The sequence below is a fragment of the Pseudorca crassidens genome, chromosome 17 (genome assembly GCF_039906515.1).
Source record: "Pseudorca crassidens isolate mPseCra1 chromosome 17, mPseCra1.hap1, whole genome shotgun sequence".
Lineage (NCBI taxonomy): Eukaryota > Metazoa > Chordata > Mammalia > Artiodactyla > Delphinidae > Pseudorca > Pseudorca crassidens.
The window spans coordinates 45,013,793-45,041,448 of record NC_090312.1 but is presented as its reverse complement, the minus strand read 5'-3'; the positions used below and the strand labels follow the sequence as shown (position 1 = coordinate 45,041,448).

Genomic DNA, 27,656 nt, shown 5'->3' with positions numbered 1-27,656 from the left:
ATGGAGATAAGACAGGCGCTTTATTAAATGGTGCTGGGGAAACTGGACAGCTACATGTAAAGGAATGAAATTAGAACACTCCCAAACACAGTATACAAAAATAAACACAAAATGGATTAAAGAACTACTTGTAAGGCCAGACACTATTAAACTCTTAGAGGAAAACATAGGCAGAACACTCTATGACATACATCACAGCAAGATCCCTTTTTTTTTTTTTTTTTTGCAGTACGCGGGCCTCTCAGTGTTGTGGCCTCTCCCATTGCGGAGCACAGGCTCCAGACGTGCAGGCTCAGCGGCCATGGCTCACGGGACCAGCTGCTCCATGGCATGTGGGATCCTCCCGGACTGGGGCATGAACCCGCATCCCCTGCATCAGCAGGCAGACTCTCAACCACTGTACCACCAGGGAAGCCACACCAAGATCCCTTTTGATCCACCTCCTAGAGGAATGGAAATAAAAACAAAAATAAACAAATGGAACCTAATGAAACTTAAAAGCTTTTGCACAGCAAAGTAAACCATAAATAAGACCAAAAGACAACCCTCAGAATGAGAGAAAATATTTGCAAATGAAGCAACTGACAAAGGATTAATCTCCAAAATACACAAGCAGTTCATACAGCTCAATAACAAGAAAACAAAAAACCCAATACAAAAATGGACAGGAGACCTAAACAGACATTTCTCCAAAGAAGATATACAGATTGCCAACAAACACATGAAAGGATGCTCAACATCACTAATCATTAGAGAAATGCAAATCAGAACTACAGTGAAGTATCACCTCAGACCAGTCAGAATGGCCATAATCAAAAAATCTACAAACAGTAAATGCTGGAGAGAGTGTGGAGACAAGGGAACACTCTTGCACTGTTGCTGGGAATGTAAATTGATATAGCCACTATGGAGAACAGTATGGAGGTTCCTTAAAAAACTAATAATAGAACTACATATAACCCAGCAATACCATTACTGGGCATATACCCTGAGAGAACCATAATTCAAAAAGAGACATGTATCACAATGTTCATTGCATCACTATTTACAATAGCCAGGACATGGAAGCAACCTAAGTGTCCATCAACAGATGAATGGATAAAGAAGATGTGGCACATATATACAATGGAATATTACTCAGCCATAAAAAGAAATGAAATTGAGTTATTTGTAGTGAGGTGGATGGACCTAGAGTCTCTGATACAGAGTGAAGTAAGTCACAAAGAGAAAAACAAATACCATATGCTAACATATATGTATGGAATCTAAAAAAAAAAAAGGATTCTTATGAACCTAGGGGCAGGGCAGGAATAAAGATGTAGATGTAGAGAATGGACTTGAGGACACAGGGAGGGAGAAGGGTAAGCTGGGAGGAAGTGAGAGAGTAGCATTGACATATATATACTACCAAATGTAAAATAGATAGCTAGTGGGAAGCAGCTGCATAGCGCAGGGAGATCAGCTCGGTGCTTTGTGACCACTTAGTTGGATGGGATAGGGAGGTTGGGAGGGAGGCTCAAACGGGAGGGCATATGAGGATATATGTATACGTATAGCTGATTCACTTTGTTATACAGCAGAAACTAACACAACATTGTCAAACAATTATACTCCAATAAAGATGTTTAAAAAAAACCTTTCTCTTATTTCTACAATACAATAATGTCATATTTTATAGAATTTAAGACTCCATAAACTGTAAGAAACACAAATGTTTTATACACACTAAAATGGAAGACCAATGCCAATTAAACTATGGCACAAAGCTTCTTGTCACTTAATATTGTGTTCTATATTTTAAAAAAGAGATTTTTGTGACTTACTTGGACATAGATATTTATCACCATATTCCTACATAGAAAGCAAAATATAAGCAAAATAAATTCATTATTGCTTTGGTAAATGTCATTTGACAGGCAGTCCTTTAACACATATATCAGGAGAAAACATAAGGTAGCTTCTACTTTTGGGGATCTTCCTTTCTAAGATCCCATAAAGCATGTGGTCATTGCCTTATAAGAAAGTGTGAAACTGGCTATTCCTCTGGCGATGGATATTACTTCACTGTATCACATTTATGCTTTATTACTCTGTTTCTGTGTCTTTCTATTAGATAAATTTCTATTTCAATGCCAAATGATAATGTAATATTTTAATATTTGTATAGCATTTAAACTCAACACATGTAGCCGACTCAATTGAAATAACAATAAGACTAACGGTAACCAATTTACACATAAGCAGACAACAACTACTACATCATGATTGTCCTCTTACCATCAGCTGTAAGGCACATACTGGTTTTTTAAAATGCTGAAATGTGAAAACATGTGACTCTTAGAATTGAAGAATCCAATGACAGTCCCCTATATCTGTATCATGGTGGCTATTAGGATGAACTTGGTAGCCAGATAGACATGAGTACTGACTCAGTCATTTAACTGCTGTGTGATTGATACTGGGCAAGTTACTTAACCTCTGTAAGCCTTAGGTCATTTAAAAATAAGTATTATAGTAGTATCTACTGTACAGAATGATTATAGGGACGTAACAATGTAATTTCTGGACAAACTGCTCATTAAATATTAGATATTATGATTTTTATTAGAAGCATTATCTGTTTAGGTCTTCACAACCACCTGTGAGGTAGTAGAAAGACAATATTATCCCCATTTGCCACTGAGGAGAACAAGGATCAAAGATATTTTGATCCGCACAAGATCATAAAGTCAGTAAGTGACTGGCCCATTCCATATATATTCTCCCTAGATTGAAACTGATAAATATACATATATTTCCCATTCTTATTTTAAAAATATTGAATTAGCTTAAAGAAAATAAAAATGATCTGAGAATTGTGAATATTTTTTGTTCTCCAGCAGCCCACTCCTCTTTATTCTAAAAACAATACCCCTTCCCAACTTTCAATCCATGTGCTTTGAATCCAACCTCAATTCCTGGGTCCAGGGATGGAACATAAGGCCCAAGTTCAGCTAATCAGAACTTCGAATTCCCCTGGCTACAAAGATTGATCCAAGAATAGGCACTTAACTCAAGCCAAGTTAGTCAGAATAAATCAGAGCTAATCTCAGGACTTTTACTTGAATAACCAGAAAGAGATATTTCAACAGAAAGGACATTTCCCCCTTCGGTTTGGCTTTGACTTGAGGAGATGTGAGGCTGGTGCAGCTGCTACCATCTTGTGACCACACTGATCCTGAAAATGGAGCCAAAACATGGCCAATCTGGGCAACAGATAGAAACCGGCTACTAAATCCAAAAAGTAGGTTTCTGAATCCAACCATGCTTGAATTTACCCTATTTTTTACTTCTCAGTTATTTGAGACAACAAATTCCCTTTCTCTGCACAAATTATAGCTTTCACCTCCTGAGCAAGGGACTCGAGGTGGGCAGTATAAGCCTAAAAGAGCTATGTGTTTAACAAGCACCAAGACTGCCATATCCAATACATAATTATCTTTCTTCTGAAAAAAGCAAAATTGGCCAAATGGTAATGATTAAACACAACTGATCTGCAGTGTACACAATTCCCAGAACATGAAACAAATATTTACTGTGTCAATTTCCATATCACTGGCCAAGCATCCTAAGGGCTTTCTATATTAATTTATAGTAGGCAACACTACGGAAAGAGTTGGTTTAGATAAATTTAAATATCTTATGGTGTCAGTGACACACACATAGAATTGTTTATTTCATTATACCTAAGTCCACTCTGCTTGGTATCATCATGCATTTGGAAATGGTTGACACTATGCAATTAAATTTTCTGTGTTTTAATCCTCTAAAATCTGACTACTTAGAAACGCAAATATAATTAACACAACTAGCTGGTTACAATAATTTATTCAGACTTATAAAATTTAAATATGGTACAGAGTAAAATCTAGGCTCTTCAAAACAACACTAGCACTAATATTTGAATATAAAAAGGGAAAAGAGGAAAATGGCAAATTTAAAACCTTGTTTACTAGGTAAGTAGTTAAGTTTCTTTGCTAAAATGTAAAATAATATTTATTGAGAAATTTAGTGTATCTAAGGTTCTTCCAGGAGAAATTAACAACTGCTGGGACATTCGTAAACTTACAGAGAAATCTATATATTCCCCGCATCCTAGGATTCCCCTCTTATTTCCACCAGTAAGGGAACTACAGTACTATTTTGATTTTCTCATTCTTTCAACATGTTGACTTAAGGTGTTGCTTTAACATAACGTTTTTAAACCATCTACTCCTACTACTAATCCACATGTTTTGTAAAAATGTTTGTACAGAGAATGGGATTCCAAAGAGAAACAGATTGTAACTTAACACCACACACGGAGTTTAGTTGGATTTTATATATAATTCTATACAGTATAAATAATAAATCTGCAAAAGCACATGTGTTCTATAAGTATGAATATTAGCATACACATACACTTCAATTTCAAATGTTATACCTCTTTCTCTTTCATTACAGGTCAAAAATCCAGAGGGAGGTGGGAAGGAGGAGGTGGGGAACCCCCCTCAATTTATCACCTCAATAAATGACCCACACATACATTTTCCTTGAAAATGTAATTACTACTATCTTCCCTTGACATGGCAGGTGAAGGGTTAAACTAAAGAAGTCTTGTAGTTTGCCATGACTGAAATGAAGGTCCGCTGTCCTCCTTCAGCCCTCATGAAGTTTTCTGCTTCTCTTTTCTATTCTACCCTTGCTGTGAGGTGTGGTGTCCTGTCGGTTACCTATGAACATTCAACTTCATAGGATGAAATAAGAAATGAGTTAACGTAGTAGCTGTGATCTGATCTTTATTTCACTAGATGAGTTTTTCAAACTTTTGAAAACTCAGTAAGAGTATATTTCCCATCACAACTCAGGACACACCAATATTTATGTTTATACATGTGTATGTCCGACTGAAGCAAGAATTTCAACCAGTGTTGACCCTTACTATGTGTAGTGCACTCTGATACCCTTTATTTTATTTTATTCTAATCTTTGTATTTCTTTCAAATGCTATTTAAGAACCACTAAGTTGATTCCATGATCCTTCAAGTCTTGACCTAAAGGGTTGGAAAACACTGTCTCAAGAGATGAAAGCAGCTTAAGCTAGAAAGAGCTTGAGTCTTGAAATAGGTTTAAAATCTGACTTTGCTATTGACGGCCATGTGACCTTTGGCAAGATCCTTAGCTCATATGCTCAGTTTCCTCAACCACAGAATGGAAGTAATATTCCTACTTTGCAGGATGATTGTGAGGATCATTGAGTTGACATGTGAAAATCCAAGCCCATTCTCTGATATATGGTAGAATGAAAATAAATATTAGTTCATGGATCATCCCTTAAATCTCAAAAAGCTTAAGAGGCAGCAAGCTCTCTGTAGAAACACTGCTTTTCAAACCCTTTTAAACCTTCTCCCTCTCCTTCCTTCTCAGTCTTTTTCACAAACTCATAGACAAAACACTTGTTTAAATTCTCTAGTCTGTTAGGGGCCAAGTGAGCCACAGCCACGGCCACGGCCACATCGGCAAACACCGGAAGCAACCAGAAGTCCAGGGTAATGCTGGTGGCATGCATTGCCACAGGATCACCTGCTACCAGGCTACCTTGAGAAAATTGGTATGAGGCATTACCACTTAAAGAGGAACCAGAACTTCTGCCCAACTGTCAACCTTGATAAATTATGGACCTTGGTCAGTGAGCAGACTTGGGTAAATGCTGCGAAGAACAAGACTGGAGATGCTCCTATCATTTATATGGTGCTATTGGGCTACTACAAAGTTCTGGGGAAGGGGAAGCTTCCAAAGCAACCTGTCATCGTGAAGGTCAAATTCTTCAGCAGAAGAGCTGAAGAGAAGATTAAGGATGTGGGTGGGGCTTGTGTCCTGGTAGCTTGAAGCCACATGGTGGAAGATTCATTAAATGTTAACAAGTGCTTTTCAAAAAATATAAATCAATAAATCAATAAATTCACTAGTCTAAAGAATAAGAAATTACTAAATAAGGGACGTTTAATATCTCAAACTTTTCCACCAATTTCTGTGCAGACCTAATAAACAATTCTTCGGAATATTGAGTCAAAACCAGTATAAACTTCAAAATTCTTGGAGTGATCCTTGTCCATTATGATCTGGCTCTGTTTTCATCTGCAACATTATATCAAATTATTGCTACTTCCCTCAGCTTCCAAAGAATACCTGATTCAGTCCCGTTAGTTCCTGCCTTGTCATGTTCTGTTACACCTTTGTATTTTGTAAATGTTTCCTTTGTGCTGGTGTCATCATCTCATCCCAGCTTTCTGTTTTGACACTGAACTGCCTATGTAATCTTGGGCAAATTACTAATTCAGTATTTCTAAACATAATTTCCTCTTCTGTAATATAAGAATAATAATATTTACCACATGAAGATTCTTGAAAGGATATAATGACATCAGGGTTGTAAATTGCCTGACATATAATAAGCGCTCAATGAATGATGATTGTTAATATTTTCATTATGTTTATCAGTCAAAGCTGAGTTAAAGTAGCATCTATTCTAGCAAATCTTTGCTGACACTCTTGTTCTAGATTACATGCCTTACTTCTGGACTCTCTTCACACTCTGTGCAGATGTCTTATTGCATCATGTTCTAAGTGTTTGTTTTCTTGCTGCCTCCTCTACAAGACTAGAAAAACTCTTAAAGGACAAGGACATGTCCTTTACCTTCAAATCTAGAGCATCTAGTAGGGTGCCTGGAACATTATAAGGCTTTTAATATGTTTGTTTGCTTAACTTGTTTTATGGATGACTAAAATACAAAAATACATAATTACCACCTCTACCATACCTTTTAGAACTGGAGAACTATAAGAAAAGAACGGGTAGTCACTGGAAGAAATACTACTCAAAATAAAAATGCTGTTCTGTAATTTTAAAGACAAAGTAATGCTAAGGAATTATTTCTTCATTTTTAGCTTCCTTGGATTGCTTTAGAAGCCTGAAAAGTAAGACCTCCTTTTTACAGTGACTCCAGTAGTCATTTTCATTCATTTAACAACAGTTTATTGTGTAACAGCAGGGTACACTACTCTATGTGTTGGGGATATAGCAATGAAAAAAATAAAAGTCCACACCGTAGAGGAATTTACATCCCAATGGAAAAAAGAGCCAAATAACTTAAATAAATATATTATATAAAGTATAATATATAATAGGTAGTAATAGATGCTATAGAAAAAATAAAGCACAATAAGGAAATGGATGGGATTTCCTGTTTTAGGAAACCTGAATCTGTTATGAGACAATATTTCAGGAAAAACCTGAATGAAGCAAAGAAATAAACAATGTGTTTAGGTCTCTGTAACACTTCTACACTTAATTCTAAAATTTTCCAGGATTGAAGTTGATAATAAACTAGGAAAGCAACTTTGTCACCCTAAGCAGTTGAAGGGGAGACCACCTCAGATGCTTAAAGTGGCATAACGAGCAGACATTTCAACTCAAGCACCAATTGAATTTCAGCCATGACCTTGCAGGAACACACCGAACTCTATTTAAAATTGCTATGGCAGTGACTCCGTGACTTAAAAGAAGTGTTCATGTGACCTGCAACCCTTTTATGTCACCAACTTCTTTTATCTGTTCAAAAAAGCCTGAACACTGACCCATATCTGCTAGGTTACTTGACTTAGTATTTCATTTATTTGGTCACTAAAATTAGTAAGAGTTCACTCCATCTAACTTTAAATAACTTAAACTTGACCAACTCCTGCATCTTTTTCAATACTGCCTATATCATAAGCCTGTATGGCTTCAATGTTAGTAAAATGATATCATAGACTAACATTTCTCACTCCTTCGACCAATTGGTTACAACATCCAAGGTTTTTCTATTGACATAAATTTGTTTTTGAAAACAAATCTCAAGCTCATATTAACATAGTCATTTCAAAGTATCTAAATTAACTCTCTTGCTTTTTAAAATGTCTATACTGAAACACCATAAGCTGTAAAAACAGTATAATTTCTCTAAGGAATATTTCTAGCCATGTTCAAGTTACATAAACATACTTGCAGTACTATAGGAAATCGAACTTGAATAAGAGAAAGGGACTCTCTAACTTCTTTCTGACAATAGTTGAAATAAACCTGTATTACCCAGATAGTTAAGTAGCATTGCATACAACTTAGTAAATAAGGAGGGGGAAAAAACTACATTGGTTGAATTTATGGCTTATTTTGCATATTAGTGAAAATGTCTGACATATAGGTAAAACAATAATACCCCACCTGCAATGGATACTGAAACTTACATTTCTAAAATTTTGGGGAAGCATGTCTATCAGTACTATAACAGACTTTAAAATAGACTCACATCTTAAAATAGATGTAATTTATTAGTTATTACTGTAGCTAAAAGTTGGATGTATATTAGTTATTTCATAGAACTTTAGAAATACATGCAAACTCATTTAAGTTAACATGCAACAATATTGACTGCAAATATCTCAAATGTATATATGTTCAACCAGAGAAACCCAAAACTCCATGTGCACATAGATGACATAAAATTATTCAGTTAAATTATTTAAAGAAGTTCTCTTCATTATTCACCAGTCATCTTTCTACTATCTTTTCATCTTCCAAAACCAACAAATCATTTAAGGATATATTTATGTGTTAATGGATTGGGGGGGGGGTGGCAGGGAGTGATGGTGGCCTAAATTATAAAAATAATTGCCCTAATTCTTCAATTGGATATGTATGTGCAACACAGCTTCATTCGAGCTGAAAATTTGTCTAATATTTAAATAATATGCAAGGTCAGTATCATTTTTCTACTATATTTAGTGATTTGTAAGGCTGTTTTAATTGTTAATTGGCTCTCCTGTGATGTAGTAATAACCAGATCACTATTTCCCAAACTTGTCTTGTCAGAAGAATCACTAGACCACAGTCCAGACCTACTAATTCAGGCTTTCCAGAAGTGAGGTCTGAATTTCTAACAAGAAACTGAGAGGATGCTTCTTACCTTTAGGCAAATCTGGGGAAAGCTGAACTAAGTAATTGATGAATTGTAAATAAAGGTTGAGAATCATCATCTTTTACATGTGCAAATAACTTCTTATAGGTCTTTCCTCTGACTCAAAGCCAGGATCAAGAGTAAATATTATGGTTACCAGGTGGGAGAGGGAGGGAGGGATAAACTGTGGGATTGGGGTTGACATACACACAGTATTATATATAAAATAGGTAACTAATAAGGACCTACTATAACCTGTAACTAATAACTACTCAGTACTCTGTAATGATCCATATGGGAAAAGAATCTAGAAAAGAGTGGATATATGTATATGTATAACTGATTATCTTTGCTGTCCAGCAGAAAGTAACACAACGTTGTAAATCAACTATACTCCAATAAAAAGTTATTATAAAAAGAGTAAATGTGATAACAAAAGGGATTCAAGACATGAATGTAAGAACTAAGACAATAAAACTAGAAGAAAACATAGGCAGTACACTCTTCGACATCAGTCTTAGAAGTATCTTTCTAGATATGTCTCCTCAGGTGAGGGAAACAAAAACAAAAATAAACAAATGGGATTACATCAAACTAAAAAACTGTGCAGCAAAGGAAACAATCAATAATGCGAAAAGACAACCTATCAAATGGGAGAAGATATTTGCAAATTATATATCTGATAAGGGGTTAACATCCAAAATATATAAAGAACTTATACTATTCAACAACAAACCTAATTTTTTTTTTTTTTTTTTTTTTTTTTTTTTTTTTTTGCGGTATGCGGTGCTCTCACTGTTGTGGCCTCTCCTGTTGCAGAGCACAGGCTCTGGACGCGCAGGCTCAGCGGCCATGGCTCAGGGGTCTAGCCGCTCCGTGGCATGTGGGATCTTCCTGGACCGGGGCACGAACCCGTGTCCCCTGCATCGGCAGGCGGACTCTCAACCACTGCACCACCAGGGAAGCCCCAACAAACCTAATTTAAAAATGGACAAAGGAGCTGATATTTTTCCAAAGTAGATGTACATATTGTACATGAAAAGATGTTCAACATCACCAGTTATAAAACCATGATGAGATATCACCTCACACCTGTCAGAATGGCTGTTATCAAAAAAACAAGGAATAACAAGTGTTGGCAAGGATGTGGATAAAAGGGAAGTCTCACAGTATGTTGGTGGGAATGTAAATTGGTGCAGCCCCTGGGGAAGACAGTACGGACATTCTTCATAAAATTAAGAATAGAACTACTATATGATCCAACTATCACACTTCTTGGTATTTATCCAAAGAATACAAAACCTAATCTGCACCCCGTGTTCATTGCACCCACATGTTCATTGCAGCATCATTTACAATAGCCAAGAAATGGAAACAACTCTAATTGTTCATCAACAGATAAGTGGATAAAGAAGATGTGGTGGAGTACTACTCAGCCATAAAGAAGAATGAAATTTTGCCATTTGCAGCAACATGGATGAACTTGGAGGGTATTATACAAACTGAAATAACTCAGAAGAAGAAAAACAAATATCATATTATTTCACTCATATGTGGAATATAAAAAAAAATAATAAACAAACAAAAACAAAATAAATGAACAAACCAAACCAAATAAAAACAAACACGTAGATACAGAGAATAGACCAGTGGTTACCAGAGGGGAAAGGGCAGGGGAGAGGGCAAAAACTGGTAAAGGGGGTCAACTGTATGGTGACGAATGGAAACTAAATTTTTGGTGGTGAACACATCATAGGGTATACAGAAGTAGATATAGAATGTCGTCCTCATGAGACATATAATGTTATTTTAAAACCTCAAGAAATTAAATTTTTAAAACAGTAAATGTAATTATCATTGACTTTACAGTGGGGGCAAGAAAAAAAATATTATTCCAACAAATGACATCACAGTTCCTAAAAAATTTATCTTTGTTTGGAAGTAATAATATGTTGAGGATGCACTTTGAGTGGTAAAGTTGAGATTAGGAGAGGATGGTAAGAAGACAAAAGAAGCCTTTCCTTTCTGTGAGTCATGAGTCTATCAGAATACGGCAAGAAAGAGAAATGACATTTTCTTTTAGTAAAGTAATATTGCAATGTTTTATTTACTCTTTGTTCAAAGAGAGAATATCTTTGACCTGGTTAGTATGATGGGGATCTTTTGAACAGGTAAAAAAAAAAAAACACAATTACTAAATAGAGTAAGAATGTTCCTAAAGCTAGATAAAATGTATATATTTTTCAAAAATATACATAAAGGCATAGGAGGGCTAACAAGGCAGTGACAACTTGACATCTCAGAGGGGAGAAAAGAACAGAGAAGGGAGTCCAATAATCAGCACCCCTCAAGGGATCTGCTGATTCTCAAGTAGAAAATGAGAAGCTGAAAATAATTTCTGGATGTCTTATAAGGCTAAGACATAAAAATGGAGTTCAGGGCGCATTAAGGAAGAGGGTCACCAATGTAAATACCCTAGCTTTTAGCTGAGACCCCTGAAGGTCATACCCTAGAAATAGAGACAAACTAAAAGAAGCTGGGCCCCAGAAATATTGAAAACTGTCTTCAAGTCAGCTCAGTTCCTTGTTTGATTGAGATGATCTTCTTGACTCTTAATTGCCTGACACAAGTAGCATAAATCTTCTGGAGGATGCTAATACATCCAAAGACTCAAATTGCCTTTACAAATATTCATATACAAGGTTCATCATTAAGTTACAAGGGATACCAGGAGACAAGACCTAATGATCAAACACAAACAAGCAATAAAAATCATACAAACAAAATAGATAGTAGAAATAGACTAACAGGTGATTTAGATATTGAGATATTAGAAGTACCAGACACAAACTCTTAAGATGTATGATTTTATGCACAATATATTGATGACAAAATGAAAATTTTCATCAGAAAAGTAAAAATTCTTAAAAAAAAAACAAATGCTAATTTCAGAATTGAAAAATACAACTGAAAATAAGAACACGATAAGTGGAAGTAACAGGACCCAGGAGAGAAAACCACTATCAGTAATTTGAACAGAGGAGTTTAATATAGAGAATGGTTAGCTAGGCATAAATTTATTAACTAAGTAACTAAAAGAGTAGGATAATAACTCTAATATATCATGAAAGTAGCAACTTCAAGGAGTTAATACCGCACCTACAACAGAAATAGGGAAACGAAGGGAAGACATTGACATTATTAAAACTTAGAAACTTAGAGGAAGAGTCCTGTGAAGCTGAAACTTGGGCTTCTGAGGAGGAGGTCCTAGCCAGCTGGTGTTGGTGTTTCTGAGTCTGGGACTTAAATCTCTGAAATTCTGTGGCCTCAGAGGGAAGAACAATGAAGCTATCTCTGCTAGCTTCATATGGAAAAACTGCAAACAGTATTCAGCTGATGCAACAGAAAGGCATTTCAAGAAGCATGGAGGTAATGCTCAAAGGATCTGGTAGGAGAAAGAAATCTCATAGGAAACTCACAGGATACAGAGTAAGAAACATGTTCCTTTTTCCTCCTCCAATCTTGCACTCTCCCTCTAGTGTTTCCTCTTGTCAGATCCTAAGGTAGAACCAGATGACCTAATGTAGATCTTAGTGACAAAGCAGAAATGTGGTTTGCAGAGTCCCAGTTCAGCATCCCAAAGCAGAGTACAGAAGGGTGGGTTTGGAGCTGAGAGGCAATAATGTAATTACTGACACAGTAGATTTAACAGCAGATTAAACTCAGTGAAGAGAGCATTTGTTATTCGGAAAAGGACAGAAAAAAATATCTAGATTGAAGCTGTAGAGAAAAAGGAGAGAATACAGAAAAGAGAATAAATTAAGAGTTCTACCATATATATAATTGGAGTCCCAGAAAGGGAAGAGAGAGAAGAGAAACTGAAGCAATATTTGAAGGATAATGACAAATGACTTTCCAAAAATTTGACAAAAGATATCAAGGCACAGATTTAAGAAGCCTGATAAACAGTGAGAAAAACTCACCTAAGGCTAGTATAGTGAAACTGAAAATCAAAGACAAGAAAAAATGTTTTTTAGCATTCTTAAAGAGGGGAAAAATCAGATTATTTTCTGTGTTCTTTTTCTTTCTAGAACTAATAAGTGATTCTCACTTTAGTGATTGTCACCACTAGTCACTCTGTTACATGTGCCTAAAATGTGCTTTATATTTCCTTTTCACTTATTTCTATACCCAACTTATCAAAAGTCCATTTCTTTATGGCTCCACTGTATATTTCAAATATATTCTTCTTTCTATGTTCATCACTATTACCCTACTCTCAGCTACCATTATCTCTAACTCGTAGTACAAGCAGACCTTGGAGATATTGCAGGTTCAGTTCCAGAACACCACAATAAAGTGAATATCACAATAAAGTAAGTCACATGAATTTTTCTTGTTTCCCAGTGCATATTCAAGTTATGTTTATACTATACTATAGTCTGTTAAGTGTGAAATAGCATTATGTCTAGAAAAACAATGTACATAACTTAATCAAAAATACTTTATTGCTAAAAAATGCTAACCATCATCTGACAGCACAGGATTGCCACAAACCCTCAATCTGTAAAAAAAAAAAATGCAATATCTGAGAAGCACAATAAAGTGAATACAATAAAATGAGGTGTGCCTGTACTGAAATAGTTTCCAAACTGTTTTCTCTGCCCTCATTTCACCTCTTTCAATCTATTCTTCACACCATAGCCAGAGAAATTTTTTTTAAGTGTTAATATGATCTTGTCATTTTCCTGATGAATACCTATCAGTGGGCTCTAAGTTCTTTTAAGACAAAAGTCAATGTCTCACCATGGTCTATAAATTCAACCTGACACTTACCTGACCCAACAGTCTCAGGTAACTCCACTTTTCCCAGCTCTCCATACTCTGGACCTTCTTTTAGATATGCAAACATGAAATGCTTCTTCCCCCTTCAAAGCCTGCATAGAAGGAACAGATAGCATAGGAGTTAAGACTATGAGCTGTGGAGTCACGCTAGATTTGTACACATTACCTGCAAGCTGTAAGTTGCTTAAGGTCTCTATGCCTCAGTTTCTCCATGAGTTAACTGGAGATTGTTAGGGTTAAAATATATATATAGTATATGTGGAGCTTAGCACAGTTCACAGTTTTTGGTACATAATAAGTAATAAGTAATCAGTGTAAGCTCTTAGTTATTCTTTTCCTTATATCTGGAATTCTTGTTGTCCCATCCTTAAACCTTCGTCACCAAATTAACACATAGTCATCCTCCAAAACTCAGGTTTTGGTCCTTCTAAAAGGAAGTCTGCTTAGACACCCCAGACTTAAATCAAGTGTCTCTGTTATGTTTTCTCATGACACCCTGCGAATCTTTATTCTATTAGTTATTACTTTTGAAATTTAGTTTTTCAATTAGTCCCTTAAAATCTATCTCTCACACTAGGATATAAACTCCGCAAAGGCTAAGTTCTGTGTTGGACTTGTTTGCTGATATATATTCGTGCTTAGTGCACGGCCTGTCAAACGGTTGGAACTCAGTGAGTAGCTGATGACGTAATGAGTGAAAGAACGATTACTGCATATACTTCAAAAAAGACTATAAAGCATTGCCTATATTCTTTAAAAGTGATTAATTTAGGGGGCTTCCCTGGTGGCACAGTGGTTGAGAGTCCACCTGCCAATGCAGGGGACACGGGTTCGTGCCCCGGTCCGAGAAGATCCCACATGCCGCGGAGCGGCTGGGCCCGTGAGCCATGGCCGCTGTGCCTGAGCATCCGGAGCCTGTGCTCCGCAGCAGGAGAGGCCACAACGGGAGAGGTCACAACAGTGAGAGGCCCAGGTATTGCAAAAAAAAAAAAAAAAAGTGATTAATTTTGTTAAGGAATAACAGATTAAGCCACGTGAAATAATCAGAAAAAAATAAATGAGGATGTAACCATGAGTTAAGTAAGTAGAAGATGGAGAATACCAGTGGCCAAAATTACAGAAATTTTTAAGGTGTTTGAAGAGTAAGAAGTGCTTTAACTAGATATTAAAGAATGAACTGTTTATCGTTTTTAGAACTAGGACTTTATAGAGACCCATATGAAGAAAGCTGCTAAACTCCACCAAGGGACATATAAAAAATTATGTGTAAAAGGAAAGACACGTAATTATCCTGAGTGAGATGACCAAATACCTTAATAGGTTTAACATTATTTCAATCAAAATCTAAAATGACTTTATGTTTGATAATATTATTCTAAAATTCATCAAAAATATACAATAAAAAGGAGATTAATCAAAGAGATTTTTTTTAACAGATACTAAAACATATTTATAAAGCTCTAAAGTTTCTTCCAAAAAGTTGCAGAGGAAGGAACACTCCCAAACTCATTTTATGAGGCCATCATCACCCTGATACCAAAATCAGACAAAGATACTACAAAAAAAGAAAATTACAGACCAATATCACTGATGAATATAGATGCAAAAAATCCTCAACAAAATACTAGCAAACAGAATCCAATGACACATTTAAAGGAACATACACCATGATGAAGTGGGATTTATCCCAGGGATGCAAGGATTCTTCAACATACACAAATCAATCAATGTGATACACCATATTAACAAATTGAAGAATAAAAACCATATGATCATCTCAATAGATGCAGAAAAAGCTTTTGACAAAATTCAACACCCATTTATGATAAAAACTCTCCAGAAAGTGGGCATAGAGGGAACCTACCTCAACATAATAAAGGCCATGTATGACAAACCCACAGAAAACATCATTCTCAATGGTGAAAAACTGAAAGCATTTCCTCTAAGATCAGGAACAAGACAAGGATGTCCACTCTCACCACTATTATTCAACATAAGACATTGATGAAAGAAATTAAAGATGATACCAACAGATGGAGAGATATACCATATTCTTGGATCGGAAGAACTGATATTGTGAAAATGACTATATTACCCAAAGCAATCTACAGATTCAATGCAATCCTTATTAAATTACCAATGACATTTTTTACAGAACTAGAACAAAATATCTTAAAATTTGTAGAGAGAAACAAAAGACCCCGAATAGCCAAAGCAGTCTTGAGGGAAAAAAACAGAGCTGGGGGAATCAGATTCCTTGACTTCAGACTAAACTACAAAGCTACAGTAATCAAGACAATAAGGTACTGGCACAAAAACAGAGATATAGATCAATGGAAGAGGATAGAAAGCCCAGAGATAAACCCACGCACCTATGGTCAACTAATCTATGATAAAGGAGGCAAGGATATACAACGGAGAAAAGACAGTCTCTTCAATAAGTGGTGCTGGGAGAACTGGACAGCTACATGTAAAAGAATGAAATTAGAACACTCCCTAACGCCATACACAAAAATAAACTCAAAATGGATTAGAGACCTAAATGTAAGACCAGGCACTATAAAACTCTTAGAGGAAAACATAGGAAGAACACTCTTTGACATATATCACAGCAAGATCTTTTTTGATCCATTTCCTAGAGTAATGGAAATAAAAACAAAAATAAACAAATGGGACCTAATGCAACTTAAAAGCTTTTGCAAAGCAAAGGAAACTACAAACAAGATGAAAAGACAACCCTCAGAATGAGAGAAAATATTTGCAAATGAATCAATGGACAAAGGATTAACCTCCAAAATATATAAATAGCTCATGCAGCTCAATGTTAAAAAAACAAACAAACCTATCCAAAAATGGGCAGAACACCTAAATAGACATTTCTCCGAAGAAGACATACAGGTGGTCAAGAAGCACATGAAAACCTGCTCAACATCAGTAATTATTAGAGAAATGCAAATCAAAACTACAATGAGGTATCACCTCACACCAGTTAGCATGGGCATCATCAGAAATTCTACAAACAAATGCTGGAGAGGGTGTGGAGAAAAGGGAACCCTCTTGCACTGTTGGTGGGAATGTAAATTGATACAGCCACTATGGAGAACAGTATGGAGGTTCCTTAAAAAACTAATAATAGAATTACCATATGACCCAGGAATCCCACTACTGGGCATATACACAAAGAAAACCATAATTCAAAAAAACACATGCAAAGCAATTATACTCCAATGAAGATTTAAAATATAAAATAAAATAATATTCAGAAAAAGAAAAGAAAAGAAAAAGAAAAGAAAAAAAAAACAGACACATGCATCCTGATGTTCATTGCAGCACTATTTACAATTGCTAGGTCATGGAAGCAACTTAATGCCCATTGACAGATGAAGGGATAAAGAAGACGTGGTATATATATACACTGGAATATTACTCAGCCATAAAAAGGAATGAAGCTGGGTCATTTGTAGAGATGTGGATGAATCTAGAGACTGTCTTACAGAGTGAAGTAAGTCAGAAAGAGAAAAACAAGTATCGTATATTAACACATATATGTGGAACCTAGAAAAATGGTACAGATGAACTGGTTTGCAGGGCAGAAATTGAGTCACTGATGTCAAGAACAAATGTATGGACACCAAGGGGTGAAAATGGTGGAGGGGGGTGGTGGTGCTGTGATGAATTGGGAGATTGGGATTGACATATATACACTAGTATGTATAAAATAGATAACTAATAAGAACTTGCTGTATAAAAAAATAAATTAAATTAAATTTAAAAAAAAAAAGCTCTGAAGATTAAAACAACATTGTGTTATCACTAGAATCTACAGATGACTAGAATAGGATAGCCCTAAATCAGATATGTCATGTATGTATATAAGAATTTAATATATGATAAAAGAGAGATCAGAAGCCCATAGGAAGAAATGGATTGTTTAACAAATTATGTTGGGAAATTCAGCTATTTGTGGAAAAAACTCAATATAGATTCTCAACAAAATAAATTCCATATGGATAGCAGGGTTAAATATAAAATTGTTAAACCATAAGAAAACAAGATTATGTGCTCATTTTAGCAGCAAATATACTAAAATTGAAACAGCACAGAGAAGATTTGATGTACAATTGTTTTAATCCCGCCCCTTAAAATCAAAACAAAATAATTTAAAAGAAGTAAATATAAATCAATAGACAACTCAGCACAGTGAATAAAAGTAAAGAAAAAAATGAAAATGGCAAGTACCAATGAATTTAATTGCATAAAAAGTTTAAATTTCTGTATGTGTTAAAATATGTAAATAAAGTAAAAATTGGACAATTTTGCAAAAATAAATTTAATTAGGATTTAACACCTTTAATATATAAAGAGATTGTAAAAATTGATTAAAAATACCCAATAGGAAAGTAGACAAAGAAAATGAAAAGACAACTCTAAGGAAGTATTAAAAATATCTAGCAGTATAGTAATCAAAGAAATTAAAACAATATTGAAATACCATTCTCCACATATCAAACTGGTAAGATTTATAAACCAATAATACCAACTGCTGGTAAGAATATGTAGTAAGGCAAGTACTCTCACAGGTTAGTGGTAAGATTTCTAATTAATACAATCTTTCCAGGAGGTAGGTAGACAATATGCATTAAAAATGGAAATAGGGACTTCCCTGGTGGCACAGTGGTTAAGAATCTGCCTGCCAGTGCAGGGGACATGGGTTTGATTGCTGGTCCAGGAAGATCTCACGTGCCACAGAGCAACTAAGCCTGTGCACCACGACAACTGAGCCTGCACTCTGGAGCCAGCAAGCCACAAATACTGAGCCTGCGTACCACAACTACTGAAGCCCACACACTTAGAGCCTGTGCTACACAACAAGAGAAGCCACCGCAATGAGAAGCCCGGGCACCACAATGAGGAATAGGCCCCACTCATTGCAGCTAGAGAAAGCCTGTGTGCAGCAGTGAACACACAGTGCAGCCAAAAATAAATAATAAATAATAAATAAATGAACAAATAAAATTAAGAAAAAAAAGAATGGAAATAGCCTTTTGACTTATGGGTCATTTAAAAAATTCTATTTGTGAATACTAAATCAGGACATAAAAATTGCACACATAATTAAAATACAAAAGTTAAATATTAATAACTGATAATAAACCTGTATATATATTATAGTTGCAAATTTATAAATATGCAGGAAAAATACTACAAAGAAATACACCAAAATGTTAACAGTAGTAGTTATTCCTAGGTGATGTGATTAAGGGTAATTTGCTTTTCCACTGTTTTGTTTTTTAATTTTTATTGAAGTATGGTTGATTTATAATGTTATGTTAGTTTCAGGTGTACAGCAAAGTGAATCAGTTATAGATAGATATATATATATATCTACTCTTGTTTAGATTATTTTCCCATATAAGGCATTACAGAGTATCAGTAGAGTTCCCTGTGCTATAAAGTAGGTCTTTATTATTTATCTACTAAAAATTATCGATTTTATATATAGTAGTGTATATATGTCAATCCCAATCTCCCAATTTATCCCTCCCCCCCCTTCCCTCCCTGGTAACCATAAGTTTGTTTTCTATATTTGTGACTCTTTTCTGTTTTGTAAATAAGTTCACTTTTATCACTTTTTTTAGATTCCACATAAAAGTGATATCATATGACATTTGTCTTTGTCTGACTTGCTTCACTTAGTATAATAATAACTATGTCCATCCATGTTGCTGCAAATGGCATTATTTCATTCTGTTTATGACTAATATTCCACGGAATATAAGTATCACATCTTCTATATCCATTCATCTGTTGATGAATATTTAGGTTGCTTTCAAGTCTTGGCTATTGTAAAGAGTGCTGCTATGAATATTGGGGTGCATGTATCTTTTAAAATTAGATTTTTCCCTTGGTATATGCCCAGGAGTGGAATTGCTGGATCATACAGTACTTCTATTTTTAGTTTTTTAAGGAACCTCCATATTGTTCTCCATAATGGTTGTACCAATTTATATTCCCACCAACAGTATATGAGGGTTCCCTTTTCTGCCCACCCTCAATGCCATTGGTAACCCTCTATTTAGAACTTTTGCCTATTTTTGATTCAGTTGTTTGGGTTTTTTTGACATAGAGCTACTTGAGCTGTTTGTATATTTTGGAGATTAATTCCTTGTTGGTCACATCATTTGCAAATATTTTCTCCCATTCTGTTGTCTTTTCATTTTATTTATGATTTGATTTGCTGTACAGAGGCTTTTAAGTTTAACTATGTCCCATTTTTTTATTTTTGTTTTTATTTTCATTAACCTAGAAGGTACATCATAAAAGATATTGCTGTGATTTATGTCAAAGACTGTTCTATGTTTTCCTCTAAGAGTTTTATACTGCCTGGTGTTACATTTAGGTCTTTGATTCATTTTGACTTTATTTTTGTGTATGGTGTTAGAGGGTGTTCTAATTTCATTCCTTTTTACATGTAGCTGTCCAGTTTTCCTAGCACCATTTATTGAAGAGACTGTCTTTTCTCCATTGTATAGTCTTGCCTCCTTTTTCATAGATTAGGTTACCATAGGTGCATGGGTTTATCTCTGGGTTTTCTATTCTGTTCCATTGATCTATATTTCTGTTTTTGTAACTTACTGCCTTGATAATTGTAGCTTTATAGTATGGTCTGAATTGAGGGAGGATTGCTTTTGCTATTCAGGGTCTTTTGTGTTTCCATATAAATTTTAGAATTTTTTGTTCTAGTTTCATGAAAAATGCCATTGGTAACTTTACAGGGATTGCACTGAATCCGCAGATTGCCTTGGGTAATATATTAATTTTGACAATACTGATTCTTCCAATCCAAGAACATGATATATCTTTCCACCTGTCTGTGTTGTCTTTGATTTCTTTCATCAGTGTCTTACAGTTTTCAGAGTAGGGCTCTTTTTTCTCCTGAGTTAGGTTTATTCCTAGGTATTTTATTAATATTGATGTGATGGTAAATGGGATTGTTTCCCAGATTTTCCTTTCTGATCTTCTGTTGTTAGTGTATAGGAATGCAAGGGATTTCTCTTTTTTTAATTTTATTTTATTTATTATTTTATACAGCAGGTCCTTATTAATCATCAATTTTATACACGTCACTGTATACATGTCAATCCCAATCACCCAATTCATCACACCATCCCACCCCACTTTCCCCCCTTGGTGTTCATACGTTTGTTCTCTACATCTGTGTCTCAATTTCTGCCCTGCAAACTGGTTCATCTGTACCATTTTCCTAGGTTCCACATATATGTGTTAATATAAGATATCTCTTTCTAACTTATTTCACTCTGCATGACAGTCTCTAGATCCATCCACGTCTCTACAAATGACCCAATTTCTTTCCTTTTTATGGCTGAGTAATATTCCATTGTATATATGTACCATAATTCTTTATCAATTTGTCTGTCAATGAGCATGTAGGTTGCTTCCATGACTTGGCTACTGTAAATAGTGCTGCAATGAACACTGGGGTGCAGGTGTCTTTTTAAAATATGGTTTTCTCTGGATATATGCCCAGTAGTGAGATTGCTGGGTCATACAGTAGTTCTATTTTTAGTTTTTTAAGGAACCTCCATACTGTTCTCCATAGTGGCTGTATCAATTTACATTCCCACCAACAGTGCAAGAGGGTTCCCTTATCTCCACACCCTCTCCAGCATTTGTTGTTTGTAGAATTTCTGATGATGCCCATTCTAACTGGTATGAGGTGATACCTCATTGTAGTTTTGATTTGCACGTCTCTAATAATTAGTGATGTTGAACAGCTTTTCACATACTTATTGGCCATCTGTATGTCTTCTTTGGAGAAATGTCTATTTAGGTCTTCTGCCCATTTTCAGATTGTGTTGTTCATTTTTTTTAATATTGAGCCACATGAGCTGTTCAGATATTTTGGAGATTAATCCTTTGTGCATTGATTCATTTGTAAATATTTTCTCTCATTCTGAGGGTTGTCTTTTCATCTTGTTTATGGTTTCCTTTGTTGTGCAAAATCTTTGAAGTTTCATTAGGTCCCATTTGTTTATTTTTGCTTTTATTTCCATTACTCTAGGAGGTGGATCAAAAAAGATCTTGCTGTGATTTATGTCAAAGAGTGTTCTTCCTATGTTTTCCTCTAAGAGTTTTATAGTGTCTGGTCTTACATTTAGGTCTCTAATCCATTTTGAGTTTATTTTTGTGTATGGCGTTAGGGAGTGTTCTAATTTCATTCTTTTACATGCAGCTGTCCAGTTGTCCAGGCACCACTTATTGAAGAGACTGTCTTTTCTCCATTGTATATCCTTGCCTCCTTTGTCATAGATTAGTTGACCATAGGTGCATGAAATACCTCTGGGCTTCCTATCTTCCTCCATTGATCTATGTTTCTGTTCTTGTGCCAGTACCATATTGTCTTGATTACTGTAACTTTGTAGTATAGTCTGAAGTCAGGGAGTCTGATTCCTCCAACTCCGTTTTTTTCCCTCAAGACGGCTTTGGCTATTCAGGGTCTTTTGTATCTTGGTACAAATTTTAAGATTCTTTTTGTTCTAGTTCTGTAAAATATGCCATTGGTTTTTTTTTTTTTTTTTTTTTTTTTTTTTTTTTTTTTGCGGTACACAGGCCTCTCACTGTTGTGGCCTCTCCCATTGTGGAGCACAGGCTCCGGACGCACAGGCTCAGCAGCCATGGCTCACGGGCCCAGCCACTCCATGTCATGTGGGATCTTCCCAGACTGGGGCATGAACCCGAGTCACCTGAATCGGCAGGCGGAGTCTCAACCACTAGCGCCACCAGGGAAGCCCCTGACATTGGTAATTTTATAGGGATTGCATTGTATCTGTAGGTTGCTTTGGGTAGTATAGTCATTTTCACAATATTGATTCTTCCAATCCAAGTACATGGTATATCTCTCCACCATCTGTTGGTATCATCTTTAATTTCTTTCATCACTGTCTTATAGTTTTCTATATAGAGGTCTTTTGTCTTCTTAGGTAGGTTTATTCCTAGGTATTTTATTCTTTTTGTGGCAGTGGTAAATGGGAGTGTTTCCTTAATTTCTCTTTCAGATGTTTCATCATTAGTGTATAGGAATGCAAGAGATTTCTGTGCATTAATTTTGTATCCTGCAACTTTTCCAAATTCATTGATTAGCTCTACTAGTTTTCTGGTGGCATCTTTAGGATACTCTATGTATAGGATCATGTCATCTGCAAACAGTGACAGTTTTATTTCTTCTTTTCTGATTTGTATTCCTTTTATTTCTTTTTCTTCTCTGATTGCATGGCTAGAACTTCCAAAACTATGTTGAATAATAGTGGTGAGAGTGGACATCCTTGTCTTGTTCCTGATCTTAGAGGAAATGCTTTCAGTTTTTCACCATTGAGAATGATGTTTGCTGTGGGTTTCTCATATATGGCCTTTATTATTTTGAGGTAGGATCCCACTATGTTCACTTTCTGGAGAGTTTTTTTTCATAAATGCATGTTGAATTTTGTTGAGAGCTTTTTCTGCATCTATTGAGATTATCATATGGTTTTTATTCTTCAATTTGTTAATATGGTTTATCACATTGATTGGCTTATGTATCTTGAACAATCCTTGCATCTCTGGGATAAATCCCACTTGATCATGGTGTGTGATCCTTTTAATGTGTTGTTGGATTCTGTTTGCCAGTATTTTGTTGAGGATTTTGCATCTATATTCATCAGTGATATTGGTCTGTAATTTTCTTTCCTTGGAGTATCTTTGTCAGCTTTTGGTATCAGGGTGATGGTGGCCTCATAGAATCACTTTGGGAGGGTTCCTTCCTCCGCAAATTTTTGGAAGAGTTTGAGAAGAATGGGTGTTAGCTCTTCTCTAAATGTTTGATAGAATTCACCTGTGAAGCCATCTGGTCCTGGACTCTCTTTTTTGGAAGATTTTTAATCACAGTTTCCATTTCATTACTTGTGATTGGTCTGTTCATATTTTCTATTTCTTCATGGTTCAGTCTTGGAAGTTTCTAACTTTCTAAGATTTGTCCATTTCTTCCCAGTTGCCCATTTTATTGGTATAGAGTTGCTTGTAGTAGTCTCTTAGGATGCTTTGTATTTCTGCAGTGTCTGTTGTAACTTCTTTTTCATTTCCAATTTTATTGATTTGAGTCCTCTCTCTCTTTTTCTTGATGAGTTTGGCTAATGGTTTATCAATTTTGTTTATCTTCTCAAAGAACCAGCTTTTAGTTTTATTGATCCTTGCTATTGTTTTCTTTGTTTCTATTTCATTTATTTCTGCTCTGATCTTTATTATTTCTTTCCTTCTACTAACTTTGGGTTTTGTTTGTTCTTTCTCTAGCTCCTTTAGGTGTAAGGTTAGATTGTTTATGTGAGATTTCTCTTGTTTCTTGAGGTAGGCTTGTATAGCTATAAACTTCCCTCTTACAACTGCTTTTGCTGCATCCCATAGGTTGTGGATTGACGTGATTTCATTGTCATTTTTCTCTAGGTATTTTTTGATTTCCTCTTTGATATCTTCAGGGATCTTTTGGTTATTAGTAACGTATTGTTTAGCCTCCATGTGTTTGTGTTTTTTACCTTTTTTTCCCTGTAATTCATTTCTAATCTCATAACATTGTGGTCAGAAAGGGTGCTCGATATGATTTCAATTTTCTTTATATTACTGAGGCTTGATTTGTGACCCAAGATGTGATCTATCCTCGAGAATATTCCGTGCACACTTGAGAAGAAAATGTAATCTGCTCTTTCTGGCTGGAATGTCCTATAAATATCAGTTATATATATCTGGTCTATTCTGTTATTTAAACCTTCTCTTTCCTTATTTATTTTCATTTTGGATGATCTTACATTGGTGTAAGGGAGGTGTAAAAGTCCCCCACTATTGCTGTGTTATTGTTGATTTCCTCTTTTAGAGCTGTTAGCAGTTGCCTTATGGATTGAGGAGCTCCTATGATGGGTACATATATATTTATACTTGTTATATCTTCTTCTTGGATTGATCCCTTGATCATTATGTAGTGTCCTTCCATGTCTCTTGTAACATTCTTTATTTTAAAGTCTATTTTATCTGATTTGAGTATTGCTACTCCAGCTTTCTTTTGATTTCCATTTTCATGGAGTATCTTTTTCCATCCCCTCACTTTCAGTCTGTATGTGTCCCTAGGTCTGACGTGGTTCTCTTGTAGACAGCCTATAGATGGGTCTTGTTTTTATATCCATTCAGCGAACCTGTGTCTTTTGGTTGGAGCATTTAATCCATTCATGTTTAAGGTAATTATCGATATGTATGTTCCTACTACCATTTTTTTAATTGTTATGGGTTTGTTTTTGTAGGTCCTTTTCTTCTTGTGTTTCCCACTTAGAGAAGTTCCTTTAGCATTTGTTGTAGTGCTGGTTTGGTGGTGCTGAATTCTCTTAGCTTTTGCTTGTCTGTAAAGCTTTTGACTTCTCCATCGAATCTGAATATCCTGCCGGATAGAGTAATCTTGGTTGTAGGTTCTTCCCTTTCATCACTTTGAGTATATCATGCCACTCCCTTTTGGCTTATAGAGTTTCTGGTCAGAAATCAGCTGTTAACCTTATTGTAGTTCCCTTGTATGTTATTTGTCATTTTTCTTTTGCTGCTTTCAATAATTTTTCTTTGTCTTTAATTTTTGCCATTTTGAATACTATGTGTCTCGGCTTGTTTCTCCTGGGGTTTATCGTGAGTTGGACTCTTTGCACTTCCTGGAGTTGGGTGGCTATTTCCTTTCCCATGTTAGGGAAGTTTTCGACTATACTCTCTTCAAATATTTTCTCTGGTCCTTTCTCTCTCTCTTCTCCTTCTGAGACCCCTATAATGCGAATGTTGTTGTGTTTGATGTTCTCCCTGAGGTCTCTTAGGCTGTCTTCATTTCTTTTCATTCTTTTTTCTTTATTCTGTTCCACAGCAGTGAATTCCACCATTCTGTCTTCAAGGTGACTTATCTGTTCTTCTCCCTCAGTTATTTTGCTATTGATTCCTTCTTGTGTAGTTTTCATTTCAGTTATTGTATTGTTCATCTCTGTTTGTTCGTTTATTAATTCTCCTAGGTCTTTGTTAATCATTTCTTGCATCTTCTCGATCTTTGCCTCCATTCTTTTTCCGAGGTCCTGGATCACCTTCACTATCATTATTCTGAATTCTTTTTCTGGAAGCTTGCCTATCTCCACTTCATTTAGTTGTTTTGGGGGGTTTTACCTTATCCTTTCATCTAGTACATAGCCCTGTGCCTTTTCATCTTGTCTATCTTTCTGTGAATGTGGTTTTTGTTCCACAGGCTGCAGGATTATAATTCTTCTCACTTCTGCTGTCTTCCCTCTGGTGGATGAGGCTATCTAAGAGGCTTGTGCAAGTTCCCTGATGGGAGGGACTGGTGGTGGGTAGAGCTTGCTGTTGCTCTCGTGGGCAGAGCTCAGTAAAACTTTAATCTGCTTGACTGCTGATGGGTGGGGTTGGGCTCCCTCCCTGTTGTTTGTTTGGCCTGAGGCAACCCAACACTGGAGCCTACCTGGGCTCTTTGCTGGGGCTAATGGCAGACTCTGGGAGGGCTCATGCCAAGGAGTACTTCCCAGAACTTCTGCCAGTGTCCTTGTCCCCATGGTGGGCCACAGCCACCGCCTGCTTCTGCAGGAGACCCTCCAACACTAGCAGGTAGGTCTGGTTCAGTCTCCCCTGGCATTACTGCTCCTTTCCCTGGGTCCCGATGCACACACTACTTTGTGTGTCCCCTCCAGGAGTGGATTCTCTGTTTCCCCCAGTCCTGTCAAAGTCCTGCAGTCAAATTCCACTAGCCTTCAAAGTCTGATTCTCTAGGAATTCCTCCTCTCATTGCCAGACTCCCAGGTTGGGAACCTGACATGGGGCTCAGAACTTTCACTCCAGTGGGTGGACTTCTGTGGTTAAGTGTTCTCCTGTCTGTGAGTCACTCACCCAGCAGTTATGGGATTTGATTTTACTGTGATTGTGCCCCTGCTACCATCTCATTGTGGCTTCTCCTTTGTCTTTGGATGTGGGGTATCTTTTTTGGTGAGTTCCAGCATCTTCCTGCTGAAGATTGTCCAGCAACTATGTGTGATTCTGGTGTTCTCAGAAGAGGGGGTGAGAGCACATCCTTCTACTCTGCCATCGAGATTTCTGTGTATTAAATTTTTATCCTGAAACTTTCCAAATTCATTGATGAGCTCTGGTAGTTTTCTGGTAGCATCTTTAGAATTTTCTATGTATAGTATTATGTCATCTGCAAACAGTGACAATTTTACTGCTTCGTTTCCAATTTGGATTCCTTTTATTTAGTTTTCTTCTATGATTGCTATGGCTCGGGCTTCCAAAGCTATGTTGAATAAAAGTGGTGACAGTGGACATCCTTCAGCTTTTCACCATTGAGAATGATGTTAGCCATGGGTTTTTCATATATGGCCTTTATTATGTTGATGTAAGTTCCCTCTATTCCCACTTTCTGGAGAGTTTTCATCATGAATGTTGTTAGATTTTGGCAAAAGGTTTTCCTGCATCTGTTGAGATGATTGTGTGGTTTTTATTTTTCAGTTTGTTATTGTGGTGTCTCACGCTGATTGATTTGTAGATATCGAAGAATCCTTGCATCCCTGGGATAAATCCCACTTGATTATGGTGCATGATCCTTTTAATGTTATTGCTGGATTTGGTTTGATAGTATTTTGTTGAGTATTTTTGCATGTATGTTCATCAGTGATATTGGTCTGTAATTTTCTTTTTTGTGATATCTTTGTCTGGTTTTGGTATCAGGGTGAT

The 27,656-nt window shown here is 36.0% G+C and overlaps 1 pseudogene; it reads left to right on the top strand.

The window, feature by feature from the left end:
* LOC137210071 (large ribosomal subunit protein uL15-like) overlaps positions 1-5,933 on the top strand; it is a 38,795-nt pseudogene extending 32,862 nt beyond the window's left edge.
* Positions 5,934-27,656: the final 21,723 nt, after the last annotated feature.